The 23,220-nt window shown below is 32.1% G+C and overlaps 1 long non-coding RNA gene across 1 annotated transcript; it reads right to left on the reverse strand.

Moving 5' to 3' along the window:
- Positions 1 to 1,095: 1,095 nt before the first annotated feature.
- Positions 1,096 to 21,305, reverse strand: LOC139486337 (uncharacterized). Its single transcript, XR_011655554.1, has 2 exons — positions 20,654 to 21,305; positions 1,096 to 1,268 (listed from the first exon to the last, which is right to left on the reverse strand). It is a non-coding gene; the product is annotated as an uncharacterized lncRNA (long non-coding RNA).
- Positions 21,306 to 23,220: the final 1,915 nt, after the last annotated feature.

A 23,220-nucleotide genomic window follows, 5' to 3' on the forward strand; every position in this document is an offset into this window, starting at 1 on the left:
CACATGTTTGTTCAGTGAACCGGATATACGATAGTGATTTTATACAGTGATGCTTATCAGGTGTGAAAATCAATTGTATTGGTTATTTAAATATAATTATGTATGTAAAACTATTGTATAAACTCATTTGATATTTTCCCTGGTCAAGTGAGGCTGTTAAAATACAGGGGCCCCTAAGTATGCGACCTGGGCTACTTAGGTATTTATATAGCAGGAAATGATTGAATAAAATATTTGTTATCGTTAAAAAAAAAAAAAAAAAAATTTTAAAATGTATAATGTTAATACCTGTTATAAGTTGTCATTTTATGACAGGGATTTTGCTAATAAAAATATGAAACTTTAAAAAAAAAAAAAAAAAAATGACAAACTGTTGTATTGTTAATATTTAAAGACAAGAAGTTAATTAATTTTCTGTGATTAGGTTTTTAACATACAAATTCAATTACAAACAATGAATATCACTTTCATTTATTTGTGACTGGCACAGAAACTGATGCATACAGAGCAATTCATGTTCAGTTTTCATAGATTTTTATACCAGCAGCTATTTCAGAAGCACCAGTAAATGTAAATTTTGTATATAATTTCTGTTCCATTTGGCCTCTTGTGTATTGATGTCTCATTGACACCCATTCCACTACTTCCCTACTCGAGCTATAATAAGATTGATAATACAGTTGATAATTAAAGTAAGATTTTGTACTTGATTTTTAAATCCTGATCAAGTTTCAAAAGAGTAAATAAACAACCATATTATTTTTTACTACTAAATATGTATGAATAAAGAAGATGTGGGATATACATATATTGGACAGCAACCAAACAAAAATAACTAAGACACTTTGTAAAATTTCACTTTTAAAATAAGTTTTCACATGTCTCACTGAATAGTTTTTTTGTTTTCAGAAATAACAGATATTTGTCACAAAGATTTACCATGTACTAGGAGAAACATACGAGTTGTGTTGCCATCAGGTGTTGTTTGCAAAATAAGGGAACAGTTCCAAGCTGAACAATTAACAAACTTTAAATAGCCCTAATGACCACACAAAGAGTCAAATTACATGTATATTAACTATATTGATAATAAAATTTTATCACATTTATTCATTGTTTAATTTATTTATAAGTGGTCTCCTTTTCTTGTCTGTTTGCCTGATCTGCTAGTAGAGGTGGCTCAGTCAGTCTTTTATCAACTGCTGCTACAAATGTATATCTAAGCCACTTTTGTATGAAGGATACTTCCATAAGTTCATGCACATTACCTTTAAAAATAAATAAAAAGAGAATTAGTCTTGTTCAATTGAAAAAAAAAACAATTTGATTTGCATAGGAACAACATAGCTTGAATCTTTCAGCATGGTTAATAATTATGGACAACTTTCATTGGATGCCAGACTCCTAATGGATTTGTTTAAATGATAACACCATAATATGTACTTTCTGCATCATTTAGTCTCTGGTGGAGAGATGTCTCATTGGAAATCATACCTCATCTTCTTATTTCTATATCGGCCTAGCCAAGATCAGATGTGCATTTTGTGTTTCACATGAAGTCAAAAATGAGTATCACCTCAGGGAAAAACTCTTTTGATATTTTGGTTCAAAAATGGTTTAAATTATGAAAAATTGCTATCGTTAGGCTAACACTGGAAGCATTTATATAATTACATGCAGTTTTGGGAAGAAATATTTAATATTTTTATTAAATAAATGGTGTTTAAAAACTGTATAATTTTCTTTAATGGTTGGCTTCAAGACATGGTCACCAGTGTCAGATTTTTGATCAATGACAAAGACAACAAAATATGTTTAGAATTATTGAATATCAAACATTTTAATTGAAAAAAAAATGACAAGAACATGTTTAACTCACAGTTATTTCAAACAACAGTAGCTTGCTTTGATCATTAATCTTATCTGATAAAACTGTATCTAAAATTATCTATAAATAACAAAACTTCCAAAAAAACCCTTCTTTTGGTGTATAGAACATTAAAATAACTTGATGCATATTCTTACAATAAACAATCAAACTTAGCAATACAATTTATATGTTTTGTCTACGGACAAGACATTATATTCATATTTAATGAAATGCATTATTAAAACCTAATTTTGATATAGCTGAAAGTGTTCTCTTGAAAAAAAAACATACATTTTATCAGGTTTATCTATCAAATGATTCTGAACTTCGAGGAAAATGGAAACAAATACATTTTGATAATGTCTACGGACAAGACATTTTATTGATATTCAATTAAATGCTTTCAAAGATGATTGTTAAAGTTAAGATTAAAAGTTACTATTTAAATTTTAAGCTGTGTTTTTTAAATTTTGGAAAATATAAAAATGTACCCATAATTCTTTACATATCTCAATAATTTATTGATTAAGCCAAACTGAAGACACATTCTTTTAACTGAAATCCATATATCTGACTGTTTAAAACAATCAAACTATTATTAAAACTCAATTTTGACATAGTTGAATGTGTTCTCTTAAAAGAATAACATACATTTTACCTATCAAATTAGGCTGAAATCAAGGAAATTGGATATAAATATATGGTGGTAATGTCTACGGACAAGACAATTTCAGTTAAAAAAAAAATCTGTTAGAATTAATTGTGACTATATTCATGTTGAAAATACTGAGTTTTAATTTGAATAGATAACTTCCATCACCTATAAATAAGATTTAAGTTCCATAGCAGACAAATAATTGAATTTAATACTTGTTATGTACAAGTGTCTTGTCCGTAGACACCTCCTCATCTGCTGTTAATACTGAAATGCAAAAGATAAAGTTAGAGAGAGAGAAATACTTTTTCTTCATTTGATTTAGTTAATCTTTTAAGGTATGCATCAACTGGAATAAACAATATTGAAGTAAAATAAGGTATGCTTTTTATGACTGATAATCTGACACTTTTTAAAATCCACTCCCGTAAAGTCATTTTACAACCAGGTGCTCCGCAGGGCGCAGCTTTATACGACCGCAGAGGTCGAACCCTGAACAGTTGGGGCAAGTATGGACAAAACATTCAAGCGTGATACAGCTCTGAATTTGGATTGTGATAAAATTTTTGACATTACATGGTTTTTTTTTACACAAAACAAATGTCAAGATTTTACAAATCAATTAAAGATTCCTTCTTCAAACTTTTTAAATCTAAAATTAAATAGTTGACACAGCATAGGTTTCTGACACAGAATGAATGTGGTCTAATGAACTTAAAAGTTTTTTTTTTGCCTTTGAGCAATTCACTATGCTGTTGAATATTAATCCTCTCAAAAAAATGTTTGAAGAAATTTTCTTTTTATTTATGAAATCTGAAATGAGAAAAATTTAACCCCCCCCCTTTTTTTTCACATCCCTGTTTCCCTTTCTCCAAAACTGATATCAATTCAAATTTCTAATGGAGTTTGCAACAATAACTACTCTTTTAAATACATCATAAAATATTAAAATGTAAAATAAAGTGCTTGTTATCACTGAATGGTAAAGATTGGTTGGTAGTAAAAGTGAATATACATTGTTTATTGTATAAAACAATAAAAAAAACTTCATCAGCAACATTTTATATTGGCAAATTTCCAATGAAGTTATTTACATAAAGTTATTGGCAAATAAAAATAGAAAATGACATCATAGTCATGTCTGGCAAATGTCCAACATACATTACCTAAAAAAATTTTAGATAAGATAAGGAAAAAAAGCTTCATCAGCAACATTTTATATTGGCAAATTTCCAATGAAGTTATTTACATAAAGTTATTGGCAAATAAAAATAGAAAATGACATCATAGTCATGTCTGGCAAATTTCCAACATATATTATCAACTACTATTCTATACAAAGAAAGATAACTCCAATTAAAAAAAAAATATTGTGCAATTAGATATTTCTTGCTATTGTGCAATACTGTGCAATTGAAAATTTCTTGCTATTGCACAATACTTGATATGGAATCCTGATTTGGACCAACTTGAAAACTGGGCCCATAATCAAAAATCAAAGTACATATTTAGATAAAGCATATCAAATAAGCCCAAGAATTTAATTTTTGTTAAAATCAAACTTAGTTTAATTTTGGACCCTTTGGACCTTAATGTAGACCAATTTGAAAACTGGACCAAAAATTAAGAATCTACATACACAGTTAGATTTGGCATATCAAAGAACCCATTTATTCAATTTTTGATGAAATCAAACAAAGTTTAATTTTGGACCCCCATTTGGACCAACTTGAAAACTAGGCCAATAATTAAAAATCTAAGTACATTTTTAAATTCAGCATATCAAAGAACCCCAAGGATTCAATTTTTGTTAAAATCAAACTAAGTTTAATTTTGGACCCTTTGGACCTTAATGTAGACCAATTTGAAAACGGGACCAAAAATTAAGAATCTACATACATAGTTAGATTCGGCATATCAAAGAACCCCAATTATTCAATTTTTGATGAAATCACACAAAGTTCAATTTTGGACCCTTTGGGCCCCTTATTCCTAAACTGTTAGGACCAAAACTCCCAAAATCAAACCCAACCTTCCTTTTATGGTCATAAACCTTGTATTTAAATTTCATAGATTTCTATTTACTTATACTAAAGTTATGGTGCAAAAACCAAAAATAATGCTTATTTGGGACCCTTTTTGGCCCCTAATTCATAAACTGTTGTGACCTCAACTCCAAAAATCAATCCCAACCTTCCTTTTGTGGTCATAAACCTTGTGTTAAAATTTCATTGATTTCTATTTACTTATACTAAAGTTATTGTGCGAAAACCAAGAATAATGCTTATTTGGGCCCTTTTTTGGCCCTTAATTCCTAAACTGTTGGAACCAAAACTCCCAAAATCAATCCCAACCTTCCTTTTGAGGTCATAAACCTTGTGTCAAAATTTCATAGATTTCTATTCAGTTAAACTAAAGTTATAGTGCGAAAACCAAGAAAATGCATATTTGGGCCCTTTTTGGCCCCTAATTCCTAAAATGTTGGGACCAAAACTCCCAAAATCAATCCCAACCTTCCTTTTGTGGTCATAAACCTTGTGTTAAAATTTCATTGATTTCTATTCACTTTTACTAAAGTTACAGTGCGAAAACTAAAAGTATTCGGACGACGACCACTACTGGACGAAAAAACGTCTGTCCATACCAGTAACAGTCGTTCTAAGACTATTAATGTTTGTTAAAGTTGTAACAGTTGTTAAATTTCACTGCTGCAGTTATTTTGTAACTGTCCCAACTTTAAAAGTGTTTGTCTACAACATAAATCGACTGCAACAACGCAAGAAATAACTGTCAAAGTCATTAAAGGACTGATACAACTATTTCAAAGTTGTAACAGTTGATTTACAACTGTCCCAACTCGAAAAACGTTGCAACAGTCATAAATAAACTGATTAAACGCCTGAAGGGTTGTCACAGTCGTAATAAAACTGATGCAACCATTTGAAAGTTGTAACAGTTTTTTTATTACTGTCCCAACACGGAAAACGTTGAAACAGTCATAAATAAACTGTTTAAACGCAGAAAAAGTTGTAACAGTTAAAATATGATAGCTACAACCATTGTATAGGCATAGCTAATTTATAAGCGTAGCAACTTACAAACATTGATCTTCATGTACATTTAAAAGTCACGGAAACAAAATGTCTAACAGTCAGGAATATAGGTTCAATTATTTGTAAAACAATTTTACCGTGTGAAATATAAGGTTGTTACAAAAAGAAACAACTATCACTCTCATTTAATACATTACTTTTAGATAGATATTGATTTAAAAAAAATAGTATTTTGAAATATTTGCCGCTGAACACATTTTTTTATTCCTCGTTTATTTAGTGAATGTGCTGAATTTATATATTTTTTTAACACTTCATCGCCCTTATCTCTTCGAACAAATAAAATCGGAACCAGCACTAGATACCTGCAATTTCTCTAGATAAAAGATAACTACTAACAGAAAAATCGAAAACGTTACCCAATATATTTGTAACCAAATGTATCTTTATAACTGAATTAAAAGTTGACTATTTTTAATATTATCTAAATAACAAATTTAAATATTTTTTATTAAATTAGTTAGGTGTGAAATCATTCATGCATACACGGTTGTTTTCAATATCCGTAGTTTTACGAATCACATTACTTCATAATAACGCGCTCCATATACATGATATACTCTAAACCTAGCGGGAAACTCCTAATACACACACTTGTCAAACTTATCCCCATATAAAACTGCTTTATATTTTCTTTCTTGAGGGCTTATTTCACACACTTATTCTGAGCTTTTATTTGGGGCTACATTTTTTTCTTGTAAAATTATAAATATTGCCGTATTAACCATTTTGATTTCTATACATGTAAAAAAAATTAATCAGACATTTAACACATCTTTTGCAGCTATGGAAAACAAATCTTAAATCTATCTAAATTTAATTTATTTTATTTTACCGTATTTTATTTTTGAATAATTCAATATTAACTCGACTTTGTATTGTATATTGTACGGAATGGTCTATTTGAAGTTCAATTGTAATTGATACACATGATACATGTAAATAGCACGTCAGCATTCATGATTGAGGTAAAAAATTATTATCACTCGCAAGAAAAATTAATATTTTCACTGGATTTTTCGCAAACAATTTACCATACTGTATATGTTGTACATTTGTAAATACTAGTAGATGGACGTACTGTACATGTACAAGACCCGACAAAAATAACTAGCGCCAGTGAAAGTTCAAATGTTCAAAACAAGAAAACTCGCATTATTTCAGCCAGGGAAATCATATCTTCTTTTATATTTTTCACATCACGGTTTAGAACTTGATGTATTCTTTAGACTCCGGTTTTATTAAATTCTAAAGACTGACATCGGATTCTCTTATGTGGTTTCAGTTGATCAGATGTCGTACTAACGTTTATCCAAAATATTTTCCCATTTCAATTGTTCAAATTCAAATTATTTAATCTTATAAATGCTTGTACAATAATGACATATTATTCAATCAGTAAAGAAAACTAACAATGTTACTATAAATAGCTAGATGTATAGACAATATTTTGGGTCCCTTTATATTTTTTTGTTCGGTTTGAGCCGAGGCTCCGTGTTGAAGACCGTACATTGACCTATAATGGTTTACTTTTATAAATTGTCATTTGAATGGAGAGTTGTCTCATTGGCACACACACCCCATCTTCCTATATCTATGACAGTATAGTAATGGAAATTTTAAAAATGGTCACATTAATAAATTAGGCAAATGGGTCCGATATTCTGAATATATACACCTTAGAAAAAAAATTAAATCATAAAAATTGTTGGACTCACTTTAAAAGAAGGATGGACTGAAAACCAACCTTGATCGATTGCATTACCTGTTCTTTAGTCATTTGATGGACAAGGTGCAGTTAGTGTTGGTTTTTAATATAAAATGCAAGTGGGAATAGAAATGTGGTCATTTTGGTCTTCTTCCGACTGCCAGTAAACCCTTGCCAAAGTTGGACATACATCTGGTTGCGCGGGATGATAATTTTTCACAAATATCAGAGTGGTGACATTATATCCTGGTTCTTTGCAGGTTAAGAACCATTGAAACAACTCTTTGCGGGGCCGTCTGTAACCTCTTGTCTAAGCCTGCTGAATGGCAAAATTCTGACCGTATTCAATATAGTAGTTACTTTCATTGTCCATTCTCAGTCAAAGATTCAGTGACTCGTTTCATCCCGGATGGCAACTATTAAAGAACCTACCAAGTGTATTTATTGTTAAATTGTTCTTGTCCTGAACGTGCATGTAATATTTGCTACTGGACAATAAGCAACATTATAATATTGTAAGTAATTAATGAATGTTATTTTGAGACTCTCATGAAGATCAATTCAAAATAATTTAATTAACCTCTTGAAATACAGACTATTTATTTAAAATATTGTTCAATGATTTAGTGCCGGACTATCATGACTATTGGGGTGTCGGACTAATGGGGCATCAGACCATAGGGGTGTCGGACTAACGGTGTGTCGGTATAATGGCGTATATATATATACAATGTGTTGATGTCTCTTTCAAATAACACTGCACTTTACTCAATTTCACAAGATTAGTATTTTCTTTTGCTAGAAGTTTTTAAAACCATGGCAAATTAAAACCCCCAAAATATGCTTCCAAACATAAATATTATAATTAAATTAAAACGAACAGCTCACTAATAGTGCATTTATATACATGTATGACTTTGTAATGCTTATTGTGTTTATGGAAAACAATGGGAAAATGTTGCTTAACATCTTGGGATATATATTTAGAAGGCATTTATTCAAAAGCAGATAGAATGGATTTGTAGAAAAAAACACGAATAAGGGCAGATGATCACCTATTATAGTACAAGTCTTTGGTTAACCACAATATATTTGTCATCACTGATGTATCAATGTTGCTTTTGTATACATGGTATAAAAATCAAACTTGGGTTTCTCATCTTAACTTGTTTACATTGTGTTACATCATCCAATATGGCTAGGCCTGTTATAGGTTTTTCATTATCACACTTATGCGGAACTAATTTTGCTCATTGTTGAAGGATGTACAGTTACATGTACTAACAATTACATCACTTGGTTTACGGTTGATGGTCGTCTTATTGAAATTCATACCACATCTCCTTATAATTCTGGTTATCATACAGTATACATGTTATACAAGACTACAATACCTAGTATTATCAAATGAACTAGATACCATTGAGATGGGAGCCATCTCTGTGGGCCCCGCTGTCAATAACGTATAGAGCGGACACGATCTTCACCACAGGACACGGGGTTGTCAACTGAAACCAAAGTTTTTTTTACCTTGACCTTTGACCTAGGAAGTTTTACATACATCATGACACGCCCTCTGGTGGTGGTTAATAAACATGTAAAGTATAAAGTATGAAATCATAATGGTTCTCTAGATATGGAGCGGACAAAAATATACACATATAAGTAAATTTGTAGGATACTTATACAAGTGAATTTTATTTACTTGTATAGGTAAAAAAAAAATTGGCTTAGTTATGTCCCTTAGGCATTCAGAATTTTTTTACTTGTATAAGTAAAAAAATCATCCTTTCTTCTTTTATTGAATTCTTAAGATTTCTTTGCTCTAATAGAATTTTAAATTGTGTACCCTTTACAGATGTCTTTACTAATCATTTAAGTGTAATTTCATGGACAATGAAAATCCCATTTGTCTGTTATCTTCATAACACTGCTCATTTACAAGCAAATATACAAGATCTTTGCTCAATCAGTTTCTTTGATGAATTAATGTGATGAAACATTGAACTTTAATGAAAAAATTTGAGCAAACCTGGGAAAAATCATGAAAGGCATGATTTTACATCTCAAACTTGAGGATTTTTGTGGGATTGTAAGAAAAATTTACTTAAAAAGTAATTTTTTTAGAAAGTTAAGGGGAGATTATTCAACCATTATTTATTTACTTATATGTGTATATTTTTTTTTACTTCTTCAAGTAAATAAAATACACTTGTACAAGTAGTACCCCTGACTGAAGTATAAATCTTTATTAAAAACTGTCACATAAACTTTACATTAACCAAGATAACTAAACAAAGACCAATGAACCATGACAATGAGGTCAAGGTCAGATGAACCATGCCAAGCAGACATGTACAACTAACAATGCTTCCATACAGCAAATATAGTTGACCTATTACTTATAGTTTCAGAAAAAAAGACCAAAACACAAAAACTTAACACTGAGCAATGATTATGAACCGTGAAAATGAGGTCGAGGTCAAATAAAACCTGCGCGACTGACATATAGATCATAAAATATTTCCATACACCAAATATATTTGACCTATAAGCATATATAGTATTAGATAAAAAAGACCAAAACTAAAAAACTTAACTTTGTGACCATTCAAACATGAAAATGAGGTCAAGGTCAGAAGACATTTGCCCGCTAGACATGTACACCTTACAATCATTCCATACAACAAATATAGTAGATCTATTGCATAAAGTATGAGAAAAACAGACCAAAACCATGAAAACACAAAAACTTAACTATAACCACTGAACCATGAAAATGAGGTCAATGTCAGATGACATCTGCCAGTTGGACATGTACACCTTACAGTCCTTCCATATACCGAATATACTAGTCCTATTGGTTATAGTATCTGAGATATGGACTTGACCACCAAAACTTAACCTTGTTCACTGATCCATGAATGAGGTCGAGGTCAAGTGAAAACTGTCTGACAGGCATGAGGACCTTGCAAGGTACGCACATACCAAATATAATTATCCTATTACTTATAACAGGAACTTCATAACATGAGGAAATATCCAGGCCTTTCAGGTTCTAAAATGTATCTGGTGAAGCTTAAATACAAAACGGTACGCTGTAGCCACTGCCAGATTGTAATACCTATTTCTTGCATGCATGTACTTCAATTTTTGTTGCAGGAGGGATAATAAAATTATACTTTAAAGTACATGCATGATTTATTTGTTTCAAATACTTGGCCACTAATCATGCTAATTAAGATTTTTATTTAATTCTAATTCAGACTTTAATAATTTAAGTATGAACAGCAAGCAGTCATTTGACACTAAACAATTGACACGGATTGCACGAGACCCTCATAGTTGGTTAAGATCTTTTTACACACCCTGGACAAGCTGGCGGTAGTTAACAATTGAAATGCCAACATAAACTTCAGATGTGATATACTTGTACTGTTTTGTAAATTTCACTGAAACTAGAAATTCACATTGTCCATATTGTTATTATATTAAAATGACTGATTATATAATCCACTAATCAAAAGTATTCATGAATTCAGATATGATGCACTATTATTAGTAGAATTCACTGAAACTATGAATTTTCATTATTCCAATTGCTATTTCAAATGAATAATTATCCTGGGTATTCATGGAATACAGAAACAATGTACATGTATGATTGCACTATTAATATATGCACTGCAACTATGAAATTTTGTTATTCCAAATTCACAATTGATCATGATTGATATAGCAAATTAATAATTATCATGATAATCCAAGGTATTTAGTCCTCCAGTAATGTGGTCCTCCTTTAATACAATTTGTAAGTTTCCTATTTGTACAAGGCACAATTTTCTTCTTGTCCAATTTAATCAGAACATCACATCATCATATGATCATGGAATAATGTTGCACACCGTATTCATTATTTCCAAAAACAATAGATAACTAGCGTAAAATAATGAATTAATCCATTGTTTCACAATTTGCAGCTATAAGAGCGACTCAGTGACATCTATATTTCCTATGCATCAAAGTGCACATGTACTAGCAGGCGTCATATATATTCTAAGTGGGAATCATGGTCAAACCAATGCATATTCAGTATGATTCTACAAAATAAAATATACATTTAGACTCAAGTGCAGTAAATGTTTAACTAATAATAAATATATAATACTACATGTATATACATTGTGCAATAATAAGAAAGTTAATTACAATAACTGTATTTACCTAGATAAAACTAGCACTTATCATTTGATTGACCAAAAAATTCTAGCACTTATACAATTCTATTTTTAAGTCCCTATTAACAAGAAAAATAAATCTTTTAAGGGGGTCTAAATTCTATATAGTGTTGTCTTTTTTCCTGCATTAATGATTTTTTAAGTGTGACTGTGTACTTTCATTGAAGAGTTACTATCTTATTGAGGCTCTCATCATACTTTATTTCATCAATTCTTTAAAGTCAGACATCATGGACATAGACATAGTTATTCCTCTCTAAAACACAACAGGTTATTTCTTTTGTTCATTTTAATTATGTTAATCATTTAATATGAAATATATTGATACTACAAACATGACAAAGAAAAGTTTAAGGAATGAAAAAAAAAAAAAAAAAATGCACTGTTTTATTCAGCAATGTTCAGATAACTTTTAAAATTTGCATTTTTATATCCACAATAATCATGATAATAGTATATCCTGCTGTTTCATATTTTTCTTAAATTATAATTTGTTTTGAAAAAGTTATCAAAATTTTGAAGAGGACAATTTTAATCATAATTTGTGAACATTCTTATTATAAAATCATATTCAATATACCCATGACAGATTAAATGTCATCCCCAAGGCAATAAACTATTGTGTCTTAATTTGTATATTAGCTACATCATGTATATAAGAATTTCTGATTATTACCTATCCAGTGTTAAAACATCCTGATTATTACCTATTTTAATGTCACATTTGCATGGTCATATTCAGTAAAATTATATATACAAATATTTTAATTATTTATCATGTTTATTTTGAATTTGAATAAAAAAATTTTTTAGACTAAATTTGTAGATACAACATGTACAATGCAGTTAACACAGTAAATTTTATGACAACTTACGGTACTGGATAATACTATATTCTATAAAAATTATTTTGAGCTTCATAAAATACTTATACTATGTTAACATAAAAAAATATGCATACAGATAGATTTTTTTGTTATGTTTTCCTGACATATTGAACATGTTGAATGTTAACATAAAAAAATTTTCATTATTATGTAGAAAATGCAAAAAATCTGCAGTCGTATTTTAAAACACATGATCAAAGGAGATGTGGGATATATCAATGATGCATCAACCCAACAGTTAGACAACAATCATGACAATAAAGTAACCAAAACACAATTGAATGTGTGTCAAAAAATATGACTCATGATTAAAAGGTCCTTTAATCATTGCGGAATAAATAAAAAGACCATTGAATGTTACTACTTGTAAGTTAACATGTATGGCATAAAATGAATTTTGAAAAACAATGTAAACAGGGCACAATTTATATAAAAATTTCACATCAAAATATATAGTTTAAGTTCAAAGTAATTAACAAATTATAGTGATTTAATAAAGATTCTATGTTAAATCTAAAAAGAATAAAATTATGATGCTAGCTTTGCTCTTTTAATATGTGTTTTTTAAAACAATGTAGTACATGATAAAACAATTACTAATTGAATTAGCACAATTTGTTTAATCAACTGTGTTTAAATGGCAATTAACTGTTTATGACTCTGTGCATTGTTTCATTAATTTAATAATATTGTTTTATTTTGATGATTAATGCTATTTTAAACCATTTTTAAAATACCTATTCACTTTCAATGCCTGATATTATCAAATATATATATTAATGTTTTGTTGTCCATGATTTGAGAATTATTTAAAATTTAAATGAAAGTGCACACTTGCTAAATAAGTCACTATTTAATCTTTAGTTAATAATTTTCATGACATTTTATGATCAAATCATATCTTTTTGTACTATGCATGGTTTTTTTATGGAAATTGTGACGTCACAATGCATTCTTCATTGTTCTTAATAGAACAAAAACTATCAGCTGATAAACATGAAAATGATAAAGCAAACCCAGGGAAATACTAGTAATTCAGCATAAGCTTGATAAGAAACACATTTATATGGATACGTACAGGTAAAGATCGGTTGGTTGTTGGTTTTAAAATGTCCAGTGACAAGTATTTCATGCAAATTTAGGACCAGAGTAAGCAATACATTAACGAGGTTGGTAAAGGGGGGCCCTCAACACAAAAACATGTGAAATAAAAATGGCAAAAACGTTGCACGGAAAATAAAAATCGGAAAAAACGAAGCACGAGAAATAAAATAGTAAATATTAATGTAAACATGGTAAAAAGTAAAATAATTTATAAATCAGCCGTTCTTGGAGATCATCTAGTCATTATATATGATGGACATGATGACCCTACAGTCACATTTTAGCGTCCGCTAGTCGCAACTGATTTGAAAGAAAAATGTTATTCATAATAATTAATTTTATAGCAATTTTAAATATTCTGCATTGGAACACATAATTTAAAACAATCTCCTGACTGACCGGGGCTTTGAATTTAATCCCGGTCTTACTTTTAATCAAATGAAGGACAAGCATGAGAAATTAAGAGTACCGACAGGAAACACGGAAAATAAATAAAGGAGAACACGAAGCACGCACATCGAGCCAAACACGAGAAAACGAGAAATAAAACTACAAAACACGAAAACACGTGAATTAAAAAGGCGGAAAACGTTGCACGAAAATAACCCTTTACCACCCTCATTAACATACAATATGTACACTACATGATGTATAGGTCAGTGGCAGATCCAGAACTTTTCATAAGGGGCCCCTATATAATCATACAATTTTTTCCCACAAAAAAGGGGAAGATATAGAGTACCCTTTTTTGTATTCCACTCAGGGTGATGTATGCAAACTAAATAAGGGAATAAATGACATACACATGATAAAAGGGGGAGGGGAACGATGTCCTTTATGACTTTCAATGATTTGTTATGATGCACAACTAACAAGCTCAACGCCTATATTTTCCCTGGAATATGCAACTATGCACGAGTGTGGTAGTATAGAATGTCGATTCATAGCTATATAGTCTATCGGAGTAACTCAATATGGAATCTGTAGGATCAGTGGCGGATCCAGCCATTTTAAAAGCCCAGGACAAAAAAAGGGGGGGGGGTTTCCAATTGTATGTCCACATTCAATTGCATTGAGCGGCCAAAAGAAGGGGGTTCCAACTCTCTGAACCCTCCCCATGGACCCGCCAATGAGTTTATAAACAAACTGTAAGGTCCGTAAGCTGACAAATGTGCACATTTTCCCTTCAAAATTATGAAACCATGATTATTCGATAGACATGCTTTCAAATATTGATAATTTCTACTCACCGATTGTAATTTCCAGCTCAGATTATTGTACATGTGGTCTAACATCTAGTTTTCTGTGTAAAGATGTACTTAGAAGTTTGCCGACCTGAGGTCCGTTTTTTTTTGCCGACAAGAAATTAAAGAGGGTAAATCGTTTACGGTGAAGAATTGTTTTCCGTTTTTAAAGAAACTTGACAGATTTTACTTATTATTTTTTTAATCATCGGATATGTCCCTCGGGGTGTAATTCGAATTAAAACTGTTTTATTATGCTGTACAATATTGGTAACTTAGTCATAATCTTTAAATCTATTTCAGGTACACCCATGGTGCATTTTTCTATTCCGCAGAATCTATCAAAACTTTTTCAAGTATACATGAGGGGAGGACAGGGGGGTACCCTTCTCCCTTCTCCTACCCCTCTTCTCCTTTCTCCTCCCCCCATTCTCCTTTCTCCCATTAGAATAAAACATCTCCTTTTGAGATATTTTTTCTTGAAATTTTAGAAAAAATTTTAAAAGGAGAGATATTTTATTTTTTCTCCTTTCTCCAACTTTTTCTCCTTTCTCCCAGCCTTCCTCTCCTTTCTCCTACCCCCTTTCTCCTTTCTCCCACCCCCTTTCTCCTTTCTCCTACCCCCTTTCTCCCTGTCTCCCTTACCCCTGTCCTCCCCCTCATACATTTGAATGCATATTGGAATCCATTGTCATCTTCTCATTTTTCTGCAATAATATTAAAACTCCATTTTAAACGAAAGCTTCTGGTTTTTAAAACCAGTTATGAACGACAGATATTATAAAATAAAAAGTAAGGATATCAAAAGAATTATTTAAAGTCAAACGCACATGACTGTCAAAAATAAACGGACAATGCTACGGCAATAAATGGAAAACGACAAAAGACAAACAACGATCACAAAATAAATGAATAAACAGCAAAACAAGTTTACAAGTTTACAATCGCACAATAGACGATAATAGTATAAGTTATGGACTATTTCACAACTAAATAAAATCTTGAGAGCCGGGTGAGACGTGATTTTTTTTTACACTGATCGACTACCGTTAGGAAGCTACCATTTGATTTTTATGGGGGGGGGGGGGGGGGCTAGGATGAAAAATGTTGTCCTGCTTTTTTTTTTAGTTGTAATCTCTGTCCTGCCTTTTTATTTTTTACTCTATTCGGTCCTGCCTTTTTTTTTACTAGTTTATCCTGACTTTTTTTACCCAAATTGTCATCCTGCCTTTTTTTTTTGCCAAGATGCTCATCCTGCCTTTTTTTTTACTCAAAACTCCTGTCCTGCCTATTTTTTTCAAATTTCATCCTAGTCCCCCATAAAAATCGAATGGTAGCTCCCTTACGCTAAAATATTTGCATTAAAAACATTTACCGACTGTATCAACCTATGAAGTGTTTGTTTTAAACATTTAACGACTGTGTCAACCTTTTATAAGTTGTAATAAACATTTAATGACTGTGTCAACCTTTTGAAAGTTGTAACAAACATTTAACGACTGTCCCAACTCTAAAAACGTTGTGACAAACATTTTTTGACTGCATCAACGTCTGAAAAGTTGACACAAACAAATTTTAACTGTCCCAACTATTAAAAGGTTGGGACGGACATTATGCAACTGTCACAACTATTAGAAAGACTGTAATAAATAGAGTTTGACTGTGACAACACCGTAAACCACTGCGACAGTTTTGAAATGACTGATGGTAGCATTTTTTGACTTTCACAACCCGTAAAAAAGTTGGGACAGACATAAATGAACTGTTGCAACGAAATATGACAGATTTGACAGTCGTTACTTGTCTTTCACAGACTAAGACAGTCGTACAACGACTGTTACTGGTATGGACAGTTGTTTTTTCGTCCAGTAGTGGACGACGACGACGACGACGACGACGCCGACGACGCCAACGTGATAGCAATATACGACGAAAAAATTTTCAAATTTTGCGGTCGTATAAAAATTGAGAACACTTAAATTACCATTTATTTATTAAAAATAAGATATTTCTAAGTTTAAACAACACATAGGACTAATTAAGACCCATAAAGCTAAGCAATATTGATAAAAAGACATGTCTACGGACAAGACGTGTGTCTACGGACAAGACATTCTGACATAATTTTGAATTTTTTCCTCTATTAATAGATGGTAGAAAAAAATGTTAGTAGTGTTTTCATATCTACAAAAGAACAGGAACTTAGCAATGCAACATAAATGTAATTATGCTTCCAGTTTACTAGGGAATGCATGTCTACGGACAAGACATTTTTTCACTTTATTTGTATATCCAACTTTGATGGCATATATCTCCAGCTAGGGTACTGCAATTTTGATAAATGAGGTAGTTTCTGATAATGTATATACTAGAAGAGAAAACAAAACACATAATAGCATAAATTTAATTTATTTTTCTCTTTTATCACTACACTGAGCAAGCTAAAAACAAAAGTACAAAATTTCATAACGAGCGCATAGTATTCAACTTTTTATCATAACTTTGTAACCACTGAAGATTTTTTGTTGCAACAACCAGTAAAAGAAAGAAGAATAAATTGTCTATAACAGTGAACCAATAATGTAGTTCAAATTAAGTTCACTTATTTACTATCAATTGATAAAAAAAGGTAAATTTTAAATGAAACAACATAACGTGTAATTTTGCCCATTTTCAGCATGTATTTTAGTGTTTTTTTTTCAAAACGGTAACACCTATACATGATATTTGATATTCATTGTGAAACCCTACATTCTCTTCTTCAGTTCAAAGATGTATAACTTATGTAAAGTTTATCTTCTAGTCTTTACAAGCCTATAACATAGACCCAATATGAAATGCACATCTGATCTTGGCTAGGCCGTATGTGTTAATTAATCAGTTTCAAATTAATGTGACTGACTAGAAAACATAATGCCCATCTACTACTGTCATAGACATGTGAACAAAAACAAGAGAAACTTTAAATAAAGCAGGAATGAATATAAAAATAGAAGATCTGGTATGATTTCCAATAAGACAACTCTCCAGAAAAGACAAAATATCATAGAAATTAACAACTATAGGTCATCGTACAGCCTTCAACAATGAGCAAAGCCCATACCACATAGTAAGCTATAGAAGGTCCCATTGACCAATGTAAAACAATTCAAAAGAGAAAACTGATGGCCTAATTTATTTCCAAAAATGAACGAAAAACAAATATTTAACAAATTAACAAACAACATCCACTGAATTACAGGCTCCTGACACAGAGAGGACATGACCGTATATTCCAACAACAAAAAGACTAATTACTGATCTGAGAGTACTGGCAGTTAATGACAACTAATAAAAAAGTCTTATATATCTTTGAATCCACTTATCTTTTCTTTTTCTTTCCTAATTCTTCTTATTCTTTTTTCATGAAGGGGTGTAGGGGGGGGGGGCTTGTTTAATGATTGCCATACAAAGTTGGCTTAGGCTCATTCTTAAATTCTGTAAATTGACTTGATAGTTGTATATAGCCTTGTTGTTTTATTACTCATTCAAGGTTTTATACTGACATGTACATGTACCAGGGGCGGATCCAGAAATTTAGAAAAAGGGGGGGGGGGATTTTTGAGACCTTTTTCGGGCTAAAAAACATAAAATAAGTGTTAAATGTATTTTTTAAACGGTTCCTGACGTGGGACCTGTATATTTTAATGTTGCTGTATAGTGTAAGAGTTGGACAGTTTTGATTCTTGTTGTAAACAATATTTACGCCAGGCTATTCGATGAAATTTACAATACCACCGACATGAGATAAAAAAGACAAACAAGCATTTTTATCCAAATGTTTGGTTGATATATGTTTCACCCAACAAAATTAAGGGAAGTGAGGGATTCCAAATTAACCAAAAGGCTACGAATGAGTTTGTAATGACAGCGAATTTATGAATGACGGTCGACAAATAGAGACATAAAGGCCCCATTCAGTCGGCAGGTTGCAGCCTGGTCTTGAAAAAAGTATTCAATATATCAGTTCAGCGAAACAGACATTCAAACGCCCGGCCCAAAAAAATACGCCCGTTTTTTATTCATCATGTTCATTTAATGCTATCGGCTATATTATTCTGTTCTTTCGTTTCTAATAGCGAAAAAGTAGAAAAGATTATTTTTTTTAATCCAGATACGGCCAGAATTTTTGTTTAAGGCAAAAATCAGAGTCAAATATCTCAGACTGTCGCCTCAAACCAATGGATTTTTTTCATCATCGGAGAGTGTAACAGAGTAAACCTTTCTGTTTGGTGGAATTGTGAAATAGAAGTCAATACGGTCTTGTTCAATTCTGTATCACTTTGAAGGTGACGTGATTGTTATGCTCAGACTATGCAATGTGTTACTGTAATTTGAATTTCAAAACGGCTGGGTGACGTTTTTTCGACGAACTGATCAACACCACCATAGCGAATCCCATGTTTTGATGCGAATGTCATGCAAGTTAAAGGCTTAGCGCTAAAAAAAAAATCAGGTTCAATTCACCATTTTCTACATTGCCTGTACCTAGTCAGGAATATGACAGTTGTCCATTCGTTTGTTGTGTTTTATAATTTGATTTTGCCATTTGATAATGGACTTTCGTTTTGTATTTTCCTCGGAGTTCAGGATTTTTGTGATTTTTCTTTTGACATGATCATTAAATACCAGCGAAAAATATCTTTATTAAGTAAAGAATTGTCGCATAAAGATTACACGGGAAATGGCAATGGTCACAAAGTCTAGTAGTCTGATTAATCATTTTTCAACAAAAAAAAAAGTCCAATCAAAAAAGGGGGGGCGTACGCCCTCTACGCCCCTCTCTGGATCCGCTACTGTGTACACTGTAGTTGAGGTACATTGTATATCATTTTTATTGAGCCTTCGACTTTTGTTGAAAAATCGAGACATAGTGATCCTACATTCTGTCGGTGGCATCGTTGTCGTCCTCAAATATTTTGTGGTCAAAGTTTTTAAAATATTAATTACTTATAAATTGGCCTGGATTTCTACCAAACTTGGACAGAAGCTTCAAGATGCAGCAGCTCATGATCATAAGCTAGTACATAGAATATAGAAGTAAATTTTGTTAAAAAAAATCCATTTTTCGGTATTTTACTTATAAATAGACTTAGTGTTTCTGTCAGTTAACATTACATACAGTCTGCAGTTCAAGTTTTTATATTTCAATATTTATTTGATTCATTAAGTTTACTATCCTGGGTTTTTACCAAACTTGGACAGAACCTGCTCACAATATAAAGATAGAATCAAGTAGATTTTTTAATTATTATTTCCCTCATTTTTGTTGAGCCTGCAATTAACAGCAAAAGTAGGCGAGACATTGTGTTCCACGGAACCCTTATATATTTTTTTAATACTATATATACATAAATGAGACAGCAACCTATCAGCAAACTATTTTTTGAAGGTTTAATGTTTTCCTGGTATATATAAGCCCCTCCCCCTTTTATAGAAAAAGATCAGTGATTGACTTTCAAACCTACCACTATTTTGTTATCAGTCTTAGAAAACATTTCAAATGCCTGTATTTGGTCTGTATTACATGAAACTGCAAGTGAGACACTTGTGTTCATTCACTTTATGCAGGTCATATGACTTCTGAACAATGTTACATTTTACAGCTTCGAAGTTAAAATACATTTGTATATAGTTTAAACTGTACATGGTCCCAGTCTATGTAGATCGAGCTCCAATAAAAATAATCCTAACCTGGCAAATTATAAACACAAATGATGCCTACCCTGCCTTTATTTAAGAACCATATATGCCTTACGAATAATGAAATATATTACTTTGTAATATAGATATACCTCTATTCTAATCTCCGTCGTTTTCCTATGGCTATGTGTTCTACATGCATACTTGGGCTGGCTCCCTGCAGGAAGGGCAGAAGTCTGTTCTTGCCGTCTTGTCATAATTACTAAAAACATTTGCTTTCAGTCTTATTCTGTTTTGGTGTGAATGTGACTTTGTCATGAACGAGACAATCCTTGCATCAATAACAAATTGATCAAAATCAAAGTGTTTGGGGTCATAATCTGGAATGCTCCGTTGAACGAAGTTTAATTTTGCCTCTTCACCTTTCGTGTCCAACTCTTTCGTCTTTAATGGTCTTTCGGAAATGTAAACAAACATAATCCCTGACCTGATCCAGTATTACAGTTGTATGCAACACAAAACACCATAGCCGGTTAACGTTGTTTACAAGTTTACGGTCTAACACATGTATTCGATACCAATGTAACAAAGGACTCATATGACGTCACAGCGAGAAGGAAATAAAGGGAGATAAACAAGGTTGGTATTTCCCGTATTTTTCGACACCAATATTTACTTGTTATTTTTAGTACCAACGAGGTTTGGAATTATTGTATAAATATAAATTTCAACATTTTAAACCTAAATTCTTGCGATTTACACCTTTTCCTCAATTTTTTTTTCTACCTTTGCATTTCACCTTTAAGGTAAACAGGGCAGTCCCTAGACGATGAAAAATGGGATTCACCACAGTTTACGCATTTAGAAGATTCAGAGTTACAGTTTGTTCCCTCGTGTCCTTCATCAGAACACTTGAAGCATCTCTGTTTACTACGACATTGTTTGCTTCCATGACCAAACTTTTGACAAGTAAAGCATCGAATTGGGTTAGGGATAAACATGTCAAGTCTGATTCCGAAGCAACCTAAAGTAATAGATGGAGGAGGAGTTGGAGTTCTAAAGGTCAAAAGGTATGTATTTAATTTGATTATATTTCCATTCTTTTTAATTTGAAATCTAAAAACATCAGTTACACCTTGGCTTGAAAGTTCCTCGGTGAGGTCACCAAGGTATTGACTTCTGTCTCGAATGATCCCCTTACAGCTGTTCAAACTGTTATGAGGAGAGGCAGAAACAGGAAAGTTTGATATTGTAGTCATTGTAAGTAAATTTGTTGATTGACTTTTGTTGGAACATTCAACCAACAAATAGCCAGATCTCATTTTTGAAACTTTTTTGACAGTACCAGCAACGCTTTGAATTTGTTTGTGAATTACAAAGGGCGATATTTTTGAAATTGGTTTTTCATCTGTTCCTTTTATTACAATAAATCTGCGCCAACTGTCATCTTCCCGACAGGGCTCTGAATCATCACATTTTCTTTTCTTATGTACTAAAGCTGATTTAGAGGGTTTGTTTTGTTGTGCCATATGAAAGGAGAAAGATTCACCATTCCTGTCATCCACCCACCTCGGAGTGCCTACAAGGGCGATGCTGTGTTTCCGTGGCGAACCGGGATCAAGTGCTAATGCTGAAAACGAGCTCCAAATATAATGTAGCTGGTCCTCAAAATCTGCACCTTACCTCCACTGCGGAAAGCACCAGATGTTCCAAGAATAGTATACTCAAGCAGAGCGTATCAATCAAACAAAAAAGAAAGCGTACCACTTGATTGACCCATGAGCTATCGCCTTCCTCAGTTATCCGGTATATAAATAGCTTCATTTAAAATACATGTGTATATTATGAAAATTGTTACAAGAAAGCTTATTGTTGAGGATTAACTGAAGGGCTCGACATGACCAGCCGATGATCGAACCGGGTCCATCCGACCTCCCGTTTAGATAATATCGAAGCCAAAGCAGCTTATTAAACTATAGTCTCGTCTGTCCGGGTATTTTCTGACCGTAAGGAGTCTGGCTATAGCTCTCATCCACAAGGATCTCGTCAACCACCGACACGACACGGGTAGCAACCACGGCAAACAAGTTGGAGAGCCTATTTTATTTAAAACATCGGGCATCTCACGATGTTCGGATCACTTTATTCTGGTCTCTACCCTTAGACCTGTCCAGCATGGGTAACCCTACCAGGAGACGAAGCTCCAGCTGGCATAGCTCTTGGGGTCACTGAGACACGCAAGCCCCCGACCACGGCAAGGATAGCGAACCACCGGAGGGATGGTTTTCAAGAGAATAAAACTTCTAAATATATTCATTTTGTAATATAATAGATTATTTGCCAATTTTGCAGGTTGTACTGAAAAATGCCTCTAAAAAAATGGTTCTCAAAGGTTGTAAAAATTACCACCAGGAATGCAAGTATTGCTCGGCATTTTTTCACCCTTTCAAATAAACCCAACATCAAGTAAATCCCCCATAAGTTAGATTACTTTTCTCTTTATTTCATTGGTAACAGGAACGTACGTTTCTGATATATCACTATATAAAGTCTATCCTGTTTTCTTTTTGTCTATCCTGTTACCGATATCAGTATTGCACCTGCAAATGCTTAATTGGGAAGATTAAGACGTTATAAGCTTAAGATGAGTTCAAACAACGAAATATATAAAACTTTTTGCACCTATATGTTAAGATAAAACATGTAACGACGTTTAAAC

Source organism: Mytilus edulis, chromosome 8 (genome assembly GCF_963676685.1).
Source record: "Mytilus edulis chromosome 8, xbMytEdul2.2, whole genome shotgun sequence".
In the NCBI taxonomy this organism is placed as follows: Eukaryota; Metazoa; Mollusca; class Bivalvia; order Mytilida; family Mytilidae; genus Mytilus; species Mytilus edulis.